Source organism: Phodopus roborovskii, unplaced genomic scaffold (genome assembly GCF_943737965.1).
Source record: "Phodopus roborovskii unplaced genomic scaffold, PHOROB, whole genome shotgun sequence".
NCBI lineage: Eukaryota > Metazoa > Chordata > Mammalia > Rodentia > Cricetidae > Phodopus > Phodopus roborovskii.
The window spans coordinates 6,201,782-6,215,396 of NW_026126576.1; the positions used below are offsets into that span (position 1 = coordinate 6,201,782).

The 13,615-nt window shown below is 36.9% G+C and overlaps 1 protein-coding gene across 1 annotated transcript in view; it reads right to left on the minus strand.

The window, feature by feature from the left end:
• The window catches only part of Cntn3 (contactin 3), a 348,226-nt gene that overhangs the window by 271,954 nt on the left and 62,657 nt on the right, over nucleotides 1–13,615 (minus strand). The gene's annotated exons all lie outside the window — the stretch shown is intronic.

Sequence of the window (13,615 nt, forward strand, 5' to 3'; positions counted from 1 at the left end):
TGTGAGTGTGTGTGTGTGTGTGTGTGTGTGTGTGAGAGAGAGAGAGAGAGAGAGAGAGAGAGAGACTATATATGTAAAATATTAATGCAGCAGATTGTTCCATCTGAGAATCTTGTAACTGTACTTCACTTTGGCCCTCTTGATCCTTCTGTAACAAGGATGTACTTGTGGGAAAGTAATTATCTGAAAGCCCTGTGTTAATTTGAGTGGCCCTATAAAACTAAGATCCCTGGTTAATGATGAATAGCTAAGATACCCATAACTAAAATCAGACAACCTTCTACCAAGGAACTCAGAAACTCAACTTGTCCCAAGTTGCAAAACAGATATCTTTAGAGTCTGCCATTTTAACAAAGAAGTGAACAACTCCAATTTTGCTCCTCCTCGCTGGGTTGTTTTAGCTATCACTCAGAGAAACAAAGCCCAGGTTCCTTTCTACAGTGGCTATCAACAATCATTTCAAGGGTGTATGCCACGCAATCATATGCACATATGTTATTATGTATAATATTACATAATTATTGATAATTTTTCATCTCATTCTGTAAGACTCTTTACATAAGTTGCTTATCTCTAATCATCATCGTTTTGTTAACGTAGGCTGCTGATTTTATAAATAATGAAGGCAATTAATAAAATCATGACTAGATTTTGCAAATTGCCAAGTATTGTCATGGAAAGAAGAGAGACACAGTACCACTCATCCCAGTTCTAAAATAACAAAGCTAAAATAAGTACAAAAGAAGTTACTGAGGCAAGACAAGTGCAAATACCAAAAAAAAAAAAAAAAAAAAAAAAAAAAAAAATGCCACCTGCGCTACAATGAGAACAGTCTACTTTTTACAGGATTACAGGAATCTTTTAAAAGAAAGGCAAAAAACAGATAACCTTCAGAATTGTCCATGCTAGCAGTCATTTGCATTGGGAGGATAAAGCTTAATATATTTACAAAACATACCCCATAATAGTCTTTAAATAGCCCCCAAATTTAATAGACATTGACAAATGTAATTGTTAATGTCAGCTGAACTAAAAAAAATGCTACCCTTTGCACTTGAAATTCCTTTAAATAGTTGTTCCTGGTTGAGCTAAAAGGAGAAAGACACATTTGTGGTTTTGTCATCCACTTTACAAAATTGCTACCAAGACTGTGAGTCATGAAATATTGATACATATTATTTCAAATGTAAACAGACAATTTTGACTGTTGTCTTGAAAAATGCTCAGAGTTCATCCTCTTCAGAATGGAAGCAGTGAGACTTCTTTTCTACTACAGTAATAAATACCTCATATCTTTGGGTGCAAAGATAAGCAGCAGCAATTTTTTGTAAAAGAACTACATAACCTCATTAACTTGTACATTCACAAATAGGCAACTTCAAGCTTCCAGACTCAAATTCCATCAGTTTGCTCCTTCAAACTCCTCTCTCTCTCTCTCTCCCTCTTTTCCCCTCACTTTGTATGTACACACACACACACACACACACACACACACACACACACACACACACACCTTTGAGAAAGCTTGAGATATTTATTTCAGTAAATTATATAAGCATTATTTTTAAAAACTGATTCCTATGAGAAATAGTTGCATGGTGAAGGCTTTGGAGTGTACATCTGTTCCTTCTCTTAGAACTTAATCACAGAATCATGAAATCAACTACTTAAGATTTCACTTTATTGATATAATCAATAATAATAATAATGATCACAAATCATACTAGGTTAGAAATCAAACATCCTGAATCCACTATGCTCTCATTCATCATCATCATTACCGTCAACATCATCATCATTATCACAACCACCATCATTATCCATTCCTTCATTTGTAATTTGCACATCATCCAGAAATAGTTGGACCAACCAGTCTGCATACTAACTTTGACTTCATGCTGGAACCAGCCTGTTTGGTAAAAGGACATGTAAAAAGCACTGTGCTACAAGTCCAAGGTGACTCACAAATTCCCTCATGATCATGCAATTTGGAACCAGAATGTTCCCTTTTTTATGTGAACTTTGACACCAGCAGTTTTGTATTTAGAGTAACACAGATCATAACTAAGGCAAATGACAATGAAAGTCATCTCCTTCTCTGGAGGACAGATGTGTCAAAAGCTTCCCTCCTTTGATCCTTTGTCACTCTCAGCACTGTTGATGGTACTTATTTTAAAATCTTTGGGATTTATTATGAACTAGATTGCAATTTGCAAAAACTGGGATTTACAATTTTTGTACACTAGTATTCCCATTTCGGCACTAGCCAATTAGAGATACATTCCCACAATTCAACCAATAATTTTCATCCTTTTTAATGCTATGACCCTTAAATATAGTTCCTCATGGTGTGATGACCCCAACCACAAAATTATTTTCATTGTTACTTCATAACTGTAGTTTTGCTACTGTTATTATTATAATGCAAGTATCTGATATGCAGGATATCTGATATGTAACCCCTATGAAAGGGTCATTCAACATTACCCCTCAAGGTATAATGATTCGGAGATTAAGAACTACTACACTAGACAAAAAGAATCTTAGCCAACTTTGTTCTCAGAATTCTTTTAACTTAAAATAATGTTTTATATACATATTTATATGTCTATCTATGCATCTATGTACATTTCTGCATATTCAGAAATTTATTTTCTTTTTTATAGAAATTAATATAAATTAGAAAGGAAAAATAGAAATTTTAATAAATTGTAGCAAATCTGAATTTTGCCATTTATTCAAAGCAAATCTTATGAAAACAAAAAAGAACATTCCTGAGAAGTCTAGAACCAAAAGCTTACAACACATTAATTGGTTTAACATCCTGTGAGGCATGGCATTACTAGACTACTATTATGTTGGACTTTTAGTCTTTTTGGCAATATCTACACATATAAAGTAGCAAAGAGAATCACATGTCACTCTGTGTATACTGGTTGGTGTGTCAGTTATAAAAACAAAATATATTGTCTGAATACTAAGTTGCCTTGCATTTATTTCAGAGCCTTTTTCACTTTGTCCTTACTTTAGAGTTTTCTGCTCTTGCAAAACCAATGTCAATGATAAAATGTCAGGGGGAAAATTGCAAAGACAATTTTTACAATGGGTTCTACTAGTTTCATTCAAGTATGATTTGAAAGAGAAGTGTGTCAAATTATGCCAGTCCATGACCTGTTTCAAAATATGAGCTAGAATGGCAATGCCTCTTGTGTCCACTTGCCAGTTTTACTTTATTTTTCCTGCTTTGTTCCAGCTCACTTGGCCATTTCCAGGGCATACTGCCCAGACCACAGGGACAACTTACACTGAAATGTGACTGTGACCCTAACTGCACGTTTCAAAGCTTTTGTTTTTATGCAAATCCAAGCTTCAATAAAGTTTTAAGAGTTTCAAGTAAATCTTCATCCTCCAAAAGCAACAACAATAATGTGTCTTCAAGAGAGCCAAACTTAAGGGACTCAGGTGATGGGAGATGTCATTCTGTAAATATGTTTCTCATACTGGTTAATGAATAAAGCACTGTTGGCCAATAGGAAAGCAAGACAGGTGGGACTAGGAGACAAGGAGGAAAGAAGAAGTAGTAAGGAGAGTCAAGATGGAGAGACTGGGGAGTTGAGATGCCTGCCCCATTCACCGGTAAGATAAGACCACGTGGAAATATTAGATTAACAGAAATGGGCTAATACTTAAGACAGAGCTAGCCGATAAGAAACTAGTACCTGGTCAACAGCATTGTATCAAATACAGAGTCTTGGTGTGTTAATTGGGACTGGTGCAGTGGCGGGACGAGACCAGCAGTGGGAGGAAAAAACCTTACTCCTTAAATTCGGGGATTTTTAGAAAAGGACCCACTTTTCTTTAAAAATTCAAAACAATACAAAAACAAAGTTGGCACTAATAGAATTTTGAAGACTAACTTCTAAATTTAATGATAGAAGGAAGATGAAAGATAAATTTTAATGTATTCAGTTTATTCATTTTTCCAAATTATGCAGCAGCATGATATTCCTGTCAATTTCCAAAATTATAAATGTTGTCTGTGGAAGCTTGATAAGTCCTGAGTGAATGTGTTTTGTTGATATGAGCATGATCATGTCAATGACTCCAAAGCTTCAGATCCATGGGAATGACAAGGACTTCCTCTGGTCAGGCAGAGATGTTGACATTGTGTATAGAAAGTACCAACCACAGGTTTCTTCACCCAGATAACTACATCCTGAGACCTCTCCCCTGTGAGATTCCCTATCTAGATCAGGTAATGTGCTTCCCCCATCAGCTGGATATAACAAATATGTTTGAATTTCCAGGATGCTGGAATACCTTTATTAGATTGCACAGCTCACCCAATCCCAGATATTTGCTGTTTATTCCCAGTTGCCTGAGTCAGGTTAATTTAAAAGCAGTTCAGGTCATGATTTTTGCTTCTTTCTCCCTTATCCAATGAAGAAGTACTCCTGACCTCATTCCATAGAATGAAGAATAATGTACTTTTTCTACATCTGTCCATAATATCTTGTGCTTACTTAGCATGTAAAAAAAAACTTAATAAAGTAATATGATAGAAAGGGCTTTCTACAAAGGAAGTTTTCACAAGTGTCTGGAAGGATCTAAGGAGTAATAGCAACACTGGCGTCTTTGGGGTGCTTGTTGTCAGGCATTATTCTAAGATTGGTGCTTATTTACTAGTCATCTTCATTTTTCAGAAAAGGAAATGCAGAGATGGATCAATAAACTTGTTTAAGAGAAACAAGGACCAAAAAAAATCTCTGGAGTTAGAAAATATTTTGTCAGATAATAGGTGTAAACTGGAGAACTCAAAAAAGTTCATTAAATAATACTAAAGTATAAGCTGATTATTTTTATATACTGGTTCAGTATGTGAAATAATGCAACTAATCATTGGAACTAGTGATTGTGGTACCATTTCTGCAGGTTTTAGCTTTTCTGCTCCAGAAAGAGAGTTAGACTCTTTATGAAAATTGACTTTGGAATATAACTTTAAGCATTTGGACAATAATCTATCTTCTTTATACTAGATATGAATTTTAAAAATTGCAAAATCCCTGTTTCAGATTTAATTAAAACTTCTCAATGAGCTACCAAGTCACAAAACATAGGGGCAATAGTGCCTCTGTTAAGTATATTGTCATTATCTACAGTAAGAAAAACGTGCCCATATACATTTAAATATGTACAGAGATATTCATGGAAAGATTCACCCTGGAAAGAATTTTCCCAGGGGAGAACAGTGTGCTTAGCAAAAGAATCATTTTAATATTTTTACTGAAACTGTGCTATTAGATAAGCATTACCAGAAGTTTATTGGGTGAGCCTACAATTGTTTTATCTGGGAACAAGAGAGAAATAAGAGGGATGTCATAAAAAGAACTGAAAAGTATGTAGCAGAATGAAGATGAAGCCTGATGAAGTCTAGAGTATAAAGTATGGGCAAAGAAGTAAGACAGTTAAGGAACACTGTGATTTGACCAATGCCTACCACTTTCAGATTATGTCATAGGAGCAAAGCGGGCAGGGTCCTTTTCTACAAGGAAATGATTAAAACCATCCAAAGAATTAGAATCACAAGGCTCAAGTTGGACTTGAGGATAGATGGTCAATGGGCAGGGAGTTTCCTCAGGGGAGAATACTTATCTAGCATGAATAATATCATATGTTCCAGCCCTAGCAACAAACACACAGACACAGTAGCACCAACACACACACGCACACGCACATGCACACACACCATACAATGGTGTGCAAAAGGGGAAAAATTGATATATTACTGTTCAGTAGTCAAGAGAAGAAACAGACAGTGGGATAGAGACCTTTTCAGTTGTCCTGGTTACCATCTCTCTGGCAGACTGCCTGGCTAGTCTCTGGCTCCTTATGTGTCTCTAAGGTGGTTACAGAAATGTCAATACCTGGCTGGGCCAGCACTCAGCATGCACTACTATATCCTGTGGTTGTGTTTTATGTTCATGGTTAAATTTAGAAGCTGTGGTGTGATTTTATGGAATCACTCCACTTGGAAGAGTTCTAAACACCCGTGGTTCCACTTCCGCTTACCTCCCTCTATGGCCTGTACAGCTCAGTTGGCCAGCTCACAATAAATGCTCTCCAACCACTCACACACATTCAGCAACACTAGTAATTCAATAGAGCTCTGATACAGCACTTAAGAGTATCTCTCAGCCTTCGGATATCCAAAGCACAGAAGAGGAACAGTAGGTTCAGAATAGATGCAGACAAAAAGGGTAGGTGCAAAGTATTAAAGGAGTTCAGGGCAGGACTCTAAGAGTTCTGTGAACATTAACACAGCATTCCATGAATAAAGTATAGTCAGGCTTTATGTTATATGTTTTAGTCTGAGATATTAATTTATATCCACGAATATGGACAAATCTTAACTGTTCATTGGTTAGTATTGAATGAATTTTGTAACAAAATAAATGGTATACAATGTTGTAGACTTGTATTTTAAAAAGCCAAGTATTTTCCACCTTTCTGATAAAATAAAATGACAATGTAAACAAATACATGGCTTAATGAATTATTCTGAGACAAACTCCTTCTAGTAGGGCCTCATTTTAACAGAAATCCTTCTACTCTGATCCCATATTCCCTGTAGAGAATGACTTTCCTAACAAGGAACTTCCATGTTACTGTTGTTTAAACTAATTTTTGGTAGCTTTGGGTTTTTTAAAGTTAATTTTTGGTAGGATATAAGCTATCAGGATATACTGAATTTAATACTGGTTAGTAGTGCTTTGTCTACATATATAAATATTGGAGTCCTAAAACATTTAGTATTATTTACTCTAAATATTCGTAAATAGTTTTCAAGATGTCTGAGACAAAATGGCATAATTTTAAACATCTTGTGCATACACATACACATTCACACATAAGAATATACAATTATACATACATATATATATAATGTTTACAAAGATTTAATCTCCATTTCCTCAAATATTACATATATAAAATATTAATGTCAAGTATTATGAAAGTAGTTTATTGTAAGAATTAAGATTGTGATTATATGTGAAGCTAACTCCTTGATATTCAATTATTATTGTTATTGCTCCAGTTTCCAAAAAACTCAATGTAATTGGTACCTTGGCTCAAAATAAAGCCTTAAATAATGAATGTACTGAAGCATGGTTCTCTAACTCACTTTAAAGGGAATAACTAACAGTTCTGCACTGCTTACATCATAAAAAGAAGAGAGACGAAAACAAAAACAACACTTACTTGCTCAGCTTAGCTGTTTTTTTTTTTCCACATTGCTTTATCACAGTGAACAGAGTGATTTTGACACCTTTGGAAATGCTAATCATGACTATGAATAGTTATCTGCTTAGAATTCACACCTATTAGGGGCTGTATCTAGGTGTGTAAAACATTCACTCTATCAACATAGAAGTGTAAATCTAAATTGGGGCAAACTGTGAACTCAGCTTGAATTTATACCTAAAAGTCTCAATTCTAGCAGAACAAGGAGCACAGCAAAGCCTCAGCCTCCACCTCCTTTCAGATTATTCAACTGAAGAGATTATTTAGTTGGGTATACCAGGCCAGAATGGGCATGGAGTCTGAGGATGGCAATAATACACACATACACACACGCACGCACACACACATACACACACACACACACACACACACATCCATCAAAGCTCAGGCCTGCTCAACAGTCTGGTAGTTAGAAGACCCTGAATATTTATAGTTTTCTATGACAGTTATTAATTTTTAATTCCTAGCAAGTAACTATTTAAAACACCAATTTGAAACATTTCTGTCAACCAAAGTAAATCTATTACTTATAGGAAGGCTACCTGGAAACCTCCAGCCACAAATTCTTTTCCATCTAAGGTGATGAAAAGTATAAGTAACCATCATAGTGCTGACAAAAACTGTACAATAGCAATACACAATTTCTCCAACTTTCCATTGAGAGAAGCAGGACAATGAGGAGGGGAAGAGAGAGATAAGGCTTCTCCACTTCTCAAAGGATGGAATGTCTATTACACCAAATGCAACAAAATGCACTCATGTTCTATTCAAAGAGATAGTTCTAATCCACTCACAATTATGTGCCTGTAAGAAGCAAAACTATAACAAAAGAGGGGGCCAGAGGCTATGCACCTCTTAGTGACTTGCACAACCCTGTCCTAGCCACAGTGTAGTGGGGTATTCAAATTGTCTCCTTCAGTGGCACTGACCACGGCCACTGGGTGTGGAGCCAGGGTGGAAGTGACCTGTGGAAGGAATTCTGAGGAGGAGCTGGGGAACGCTCTCTTGCTGGCAAGATGCAGAGAGGAGAGCATCCGGTGGAACTTGCTGGTGTTCATCTGTCTAGGTTGTAAGTTATTTCTCCCTGAATAAACATTTATGCAGCCTATTTGCTTATTCTGATCTTTATTAAACCGCAATACCTCAGACCACAGGGGCCTCTTCTCATGACATCATCTTGCCAAAGAAATGTCCTTGTTTGATATAGATACTTTGCAAAATACTCAGGAGATGTGTAACTACTAGCAGAGAAAGTTTCAAGATCTTAGGGAAAGCTAAAGTAAGAACTAGGAGTCCACATACTTCCTTCATGTACCAATCACCAATGTAGGCACATTGCCACATGCCTTAAGCCTGACTTACATGGTAGAGACAGATTTATGAAGGTGGCACATGCCCCAGCAGATAAAGGGGGGAATCAGAATACCATGCTGTCCCTTCACTTCTAGAGTCCTCCCAGACATACATTTATTACAGATGACCTATGGCGTCATTACTCCTTTCTGCTTCTCAGTCTCTCCTATAATATGTCACTATTTCAACATTTGAGCCCATGTCACAATTCAAAGGAAAAGAACAAGTTCCTTTCAATTGGCCTTCACACTTCACAGTGCAAAACGGAAATGCAAAGAAACTGAAAATTACAAATTAAAATAAGACTTTTCTCCGCAAAGATAAGCTCCGTTCATTCCAAAACTGCCTGATCACTTCTTCAGGCATCCCACTGTAAGCTCAACAGCCTCTGATGACCCCAGCCCACAGTTGACACTCAAAACAATATGTGCTGAATTAATCAGTGTTAGGTTTCAGGGAGCAGTTACCATATTTGGATCCACATTAGACCATCTGGGGTGCTATGCAAGAAACACAGAACCCCTCAGTCCACAGAATCATAATTCCTAGGCACCAAGCCCAGAATTTGTATTATTAAAAAAAAAAAAAAAAAAAAAAAAAAAAAAAGCATCCCCAGGTATTTCTGCTGAAGAATCATCCACACATCCAAGAACTGTGGGCTAGGACAAAAGGCGTTTCCAAACTCTAGTCCTCGCTGTCAGTCAGTGACAAGACTCAGTGGTGACATCTTATTGTGTTTAACATGTGTTTCTTTTCCCTTTTTTGCTTTGTGACTCTTTGTTCTGGAGACAGCTGAGGCTATAGAAAAAGCAAATTTAAGTTGCTTCCCAAATTAGTTAATTCTAAAAGCATGTATGGTTTCTGCACCTACCAAAAAAAACATGGTAAGAGAAACAAATTTCCTTGGAAATGACAAAGGAAAGGTTACACCCTAGGGATAAAAGTTCACAGGGGAGTGGTAAAGTTAAAAAACAAAAGTGTTTATCAGGATCTCCAAAGGAGACAAATGGAGAAGAAATTCTAAGAGCAGAAACAAAGGATAGTTCAAAGGCACCAATAGAAAGATAGAGGTAACCTGGGCAGATGAATGATCTATGACTGACCCCTCCAAATTCAAACTCTGGAATAAATAAGATGGCTTGGCAAACAAAATGGAAGTTTGTCCCAAAATGGAAAACACTAAGCTGACCTCAGAAACTTAGAAAATCTGATATATCATGATAAAGTTAAAAACCATAGCTGAGAACTCTCTTAATACCCATCTACAGCAAGGCTTCTCATATGAACTAGGAGAGGTGGTAGCTACTTGAAAGGGTTTTATGTAGATTAATTAGTAACTGTCTGGGAGATGCTTAGATGAGCACAGTAAGAATTCTCCTCCTTTGGTTATATAACCTTCTCATTTTGTACTTTATTAGGAGAGGGATCAAGGTTTTATCATAAGCTAAGAAATCCAGAAATACTGAAGTTGAACTAAGATTCTCTCCATGTGTATTTATCCTGAGTCCAATTATTTACAGGGTTGGAGAACTATTATTTTATTTAGCAAAGGGTTGCTTTGGGACTTACTTCCAAGAAATAACAACAAAAATTAGATTCCTATCTATCCTTTTCAACATTCATTTAAGCATGCCTTACTTTATTGGAGTGTGCATATTTGAATAAATAATATTGACCACTTAAGGAATACTTTAAAAACATAGAAATTTTTATATATAAAGGACAGAAAGAATGGAAGCTTTAACATTTGGATCCCTTGCATTATTTTTCTTCTCTTGGGCAGGAGTAGAGAAAAAAAAATACAAAGACAAAAACAAAGCTGATGTTTCTACTGGGACTGATAACTAGAATCGAGGCAATTGCTAGAGTATTTCAGCAAAACCCAAGTTGATCTTTATGACATTCTAGCCTGATTTTAGCTCAGGTATACAGAACACAGGTGTGCCAAGAGCTCACAATCTATGCTCAGCCATTTCGTCTCCTGATGGGGCAGTGGTTGGCTCCTTCATAAATATTCTAAATATTATTGCTGGCACATTGACAAATAGTTAACTTTTTATCATATAAAGGGACTTTTGTTAATATTCTTTTTAAAGTTCCACACTCATTTCAATAGGTACAAAGATGTTTGATCTCTCTCATCCGTTCCTATGGATGGGCTTGAATATAAATTTTGGAGTATATAGCCCTCTATGGATGCTGACAATGACATCCAAACATTTAATGTGCTACTTGGGGAAAAACTGTTAGCTTGAAATTTCAAGATGTGATTTAAAGTGTTCAGTATTGAATACAGTTGCTAAGAAATATTTCTTTGAAAGCATTCAAAGTCAGATTATCACAGTCACCTTTGCCCTTTACTGACTATCATATGTCCTGCATTGAGCTCACCTAGCCTTCCTAACAGACATAGGAAGATGGTATTATGTCTCATTTTTAAAGAAGGAATTAAAGTTTAGGCCAATGATGTTATCTGTTTATCATCATCCATCTAACTAACAGAGTTCTGCTGTGCATTCCAAACTTGGGCTTCAGCTGCTTATGTATGTCTACTTTCTAGAGTACACATATGCCTCTTCATCAGTTGGAAAAGTGGGTTCTTCAGGTTGAGTGACATCTCAAAGAATCAGAAAACATACTGCTCTTGCAAAAGATGACAGTTCCATTCCAAGCATCAAAATCAGCTTACACCAGCATAAACTCCACTCCAAGGGATATTGTATCCTCTTGGGCAAATGTATCCATGTGTACTAACACCTACACACACACACACGCACACGCACACACACACAAACAAACTATAATTAAAAATAAAAATAAGGCTAACTTCCCACTTTATCTTCATGAGTTTTGTACATGGGGATACATATGGATCTATTTTAATTCTTCTGTATATCTATAATCCCAGAGAAGTTAGGTAAAAAGGAGGACCCTAAGAGAGACACACATAGCTATTTCCCCAGGGAAGGGAAATAGCTAAAGTATCCTGGGTAAACTGGGAAGGGGATGGGGAATGGGAACATGAAGGCTCAAGATGGCCAAGTTCGGGGAGGGACTGAGAGGAAGAGAACAGTGAAAGAGATCTCTTGATAAAGGGAGTTAGGGAGAAACCAGGTGCTAGAAAAATTCTCAGGAATCCAAAAGGCTGGCTCCAGCTAAGTGTCCCAGCAATAGTGGAAAGGGTGCCTTAACTGGCCTTCCCCAGTAATCAGATTAATGACTATCCTAATTATCATTAGAGAACCTAAATCCAGTAACTGATGGAAACAGATGCAGTGATCCACTGCCAAGCCCTGGGCTGAGCTCCTGGAGCTTAGTTCATGAGAGGGAGGAATGACCATGTGATTGGGAAAATCACAGAAGCAGCTGAACCTACCTAGTGGGAACTCACAGACTGTGGACAGACAGCTGGATATCCTACATGGGACCAAACTAAGCCCTCTGAATGTGGGTAACAGTTACGTGTTTGATCTGTTGGAGGGCCCCTGGTAGTAGGACCAGGATTTATCCTGGGTACATGAACTGGCTTTGTGGAGCCTATTCTTTATTGTGGGATGACTTGCTCAGCCTGGATACGAGGGTGGGGAGCTAGGTTAGGCCTCAAAATGGTATACCAGACTTTCTTGGCTCTCCAAGGGATGCTTTACTCCTCTGAGGAGTGGATAGAGATAGGGTGGAGGGAGGTGATGGGGGGAGAAGGGGGAGGAGGGGGAACTGGACCTAGTATGTAAAATGAAAAAATAAATAAAAAAGAGAAGGAAGAAACATAAAAATAAATATCTTTGAAAACCCCATTAAGACAGATTAATAGTCATCTGTAATAGTCAAACTTAAAGTTATGTTAGACGTTACCAAGGCCATACACAGATATATTTAGATGTCTTCAAACACTTCAAACACCTACATAATATAGCATTTATTTTGTTTAATAACTTAAGGCTTTCATGACCAGTGAGACACATCTGCTCCTGGCAAGACCAATCTATTTCGGAGAGGATGACGACCATCAAAGAAACTGGCAAAAGTTAGTCACTGGACAAGAAACTTCCCTTGCCTCGATTGCTGACAGTATGGTATCCAAACTGGACAAGGAGGACATAAAACAAAAGGTGACTGTTAAAAGTTGCCAAGACAAGGTAGAATAGTACTTCAGAATTTCCTGCTTCACAGAGTGTCAGGCCTGTAGGACATACTTGAATATCCCGATGTCACAAAAATACTTAGGGTGACTTGCAAGGCAGGCTGATGTCCCTGTCATTAGGTAACATTTTATCCTTCTGAGGATTTGATGGAGCTGAAGATTATATAGGTATAAACTTCCTTAGTATAATGAAAGGAAAATTAGACATGAAACTTTAAGACTCACTAAGATAAGATAGATAATAGAATATTTTCCCTAATATTGTAAAATATAAATAGACTGGACATTGTAACTATAATTCTTACTTAATAACTGGTATTTTTGTATATAATTTTACTATGTCAAAATTAAAACCTTGTTTTTTTTTTTTTTTAATTAGACAAAGTTAGAAAAAAAGATGTGAGATCTCATCTTGTTCCAGCCACCATACCTGGTGCTTGCCGCTTCGCCTGGGGAAACCTGCTGTGATGGCCTATTAACTCTCTGGAACTTGAACCCAATAAATTAATTTTTCTTAAAAAAAAACAACACAAAAGAATAAACCCATTAAGTCATGAAATAGAAACCATTTATTACAATATCTAAGCACTTGCTCTTAGAGTTGTACCCAGGGAGCCTGGTATAGCTCTATTTTGAGCAGAAGATAATTTCTCCTTGTTTTTGCACTGGAGATAATTGACAGGTACTTTTATCTGTTAAGATTCTAGAAAGGATGCATAGATTAGATGGACAAGATTGGAAGTGAGTGGGCTAAAAGGAATGTGTAGGTGCCATGAATTGCCCCTTGACATGATGTGCACATAACGGCATTGCATCTCA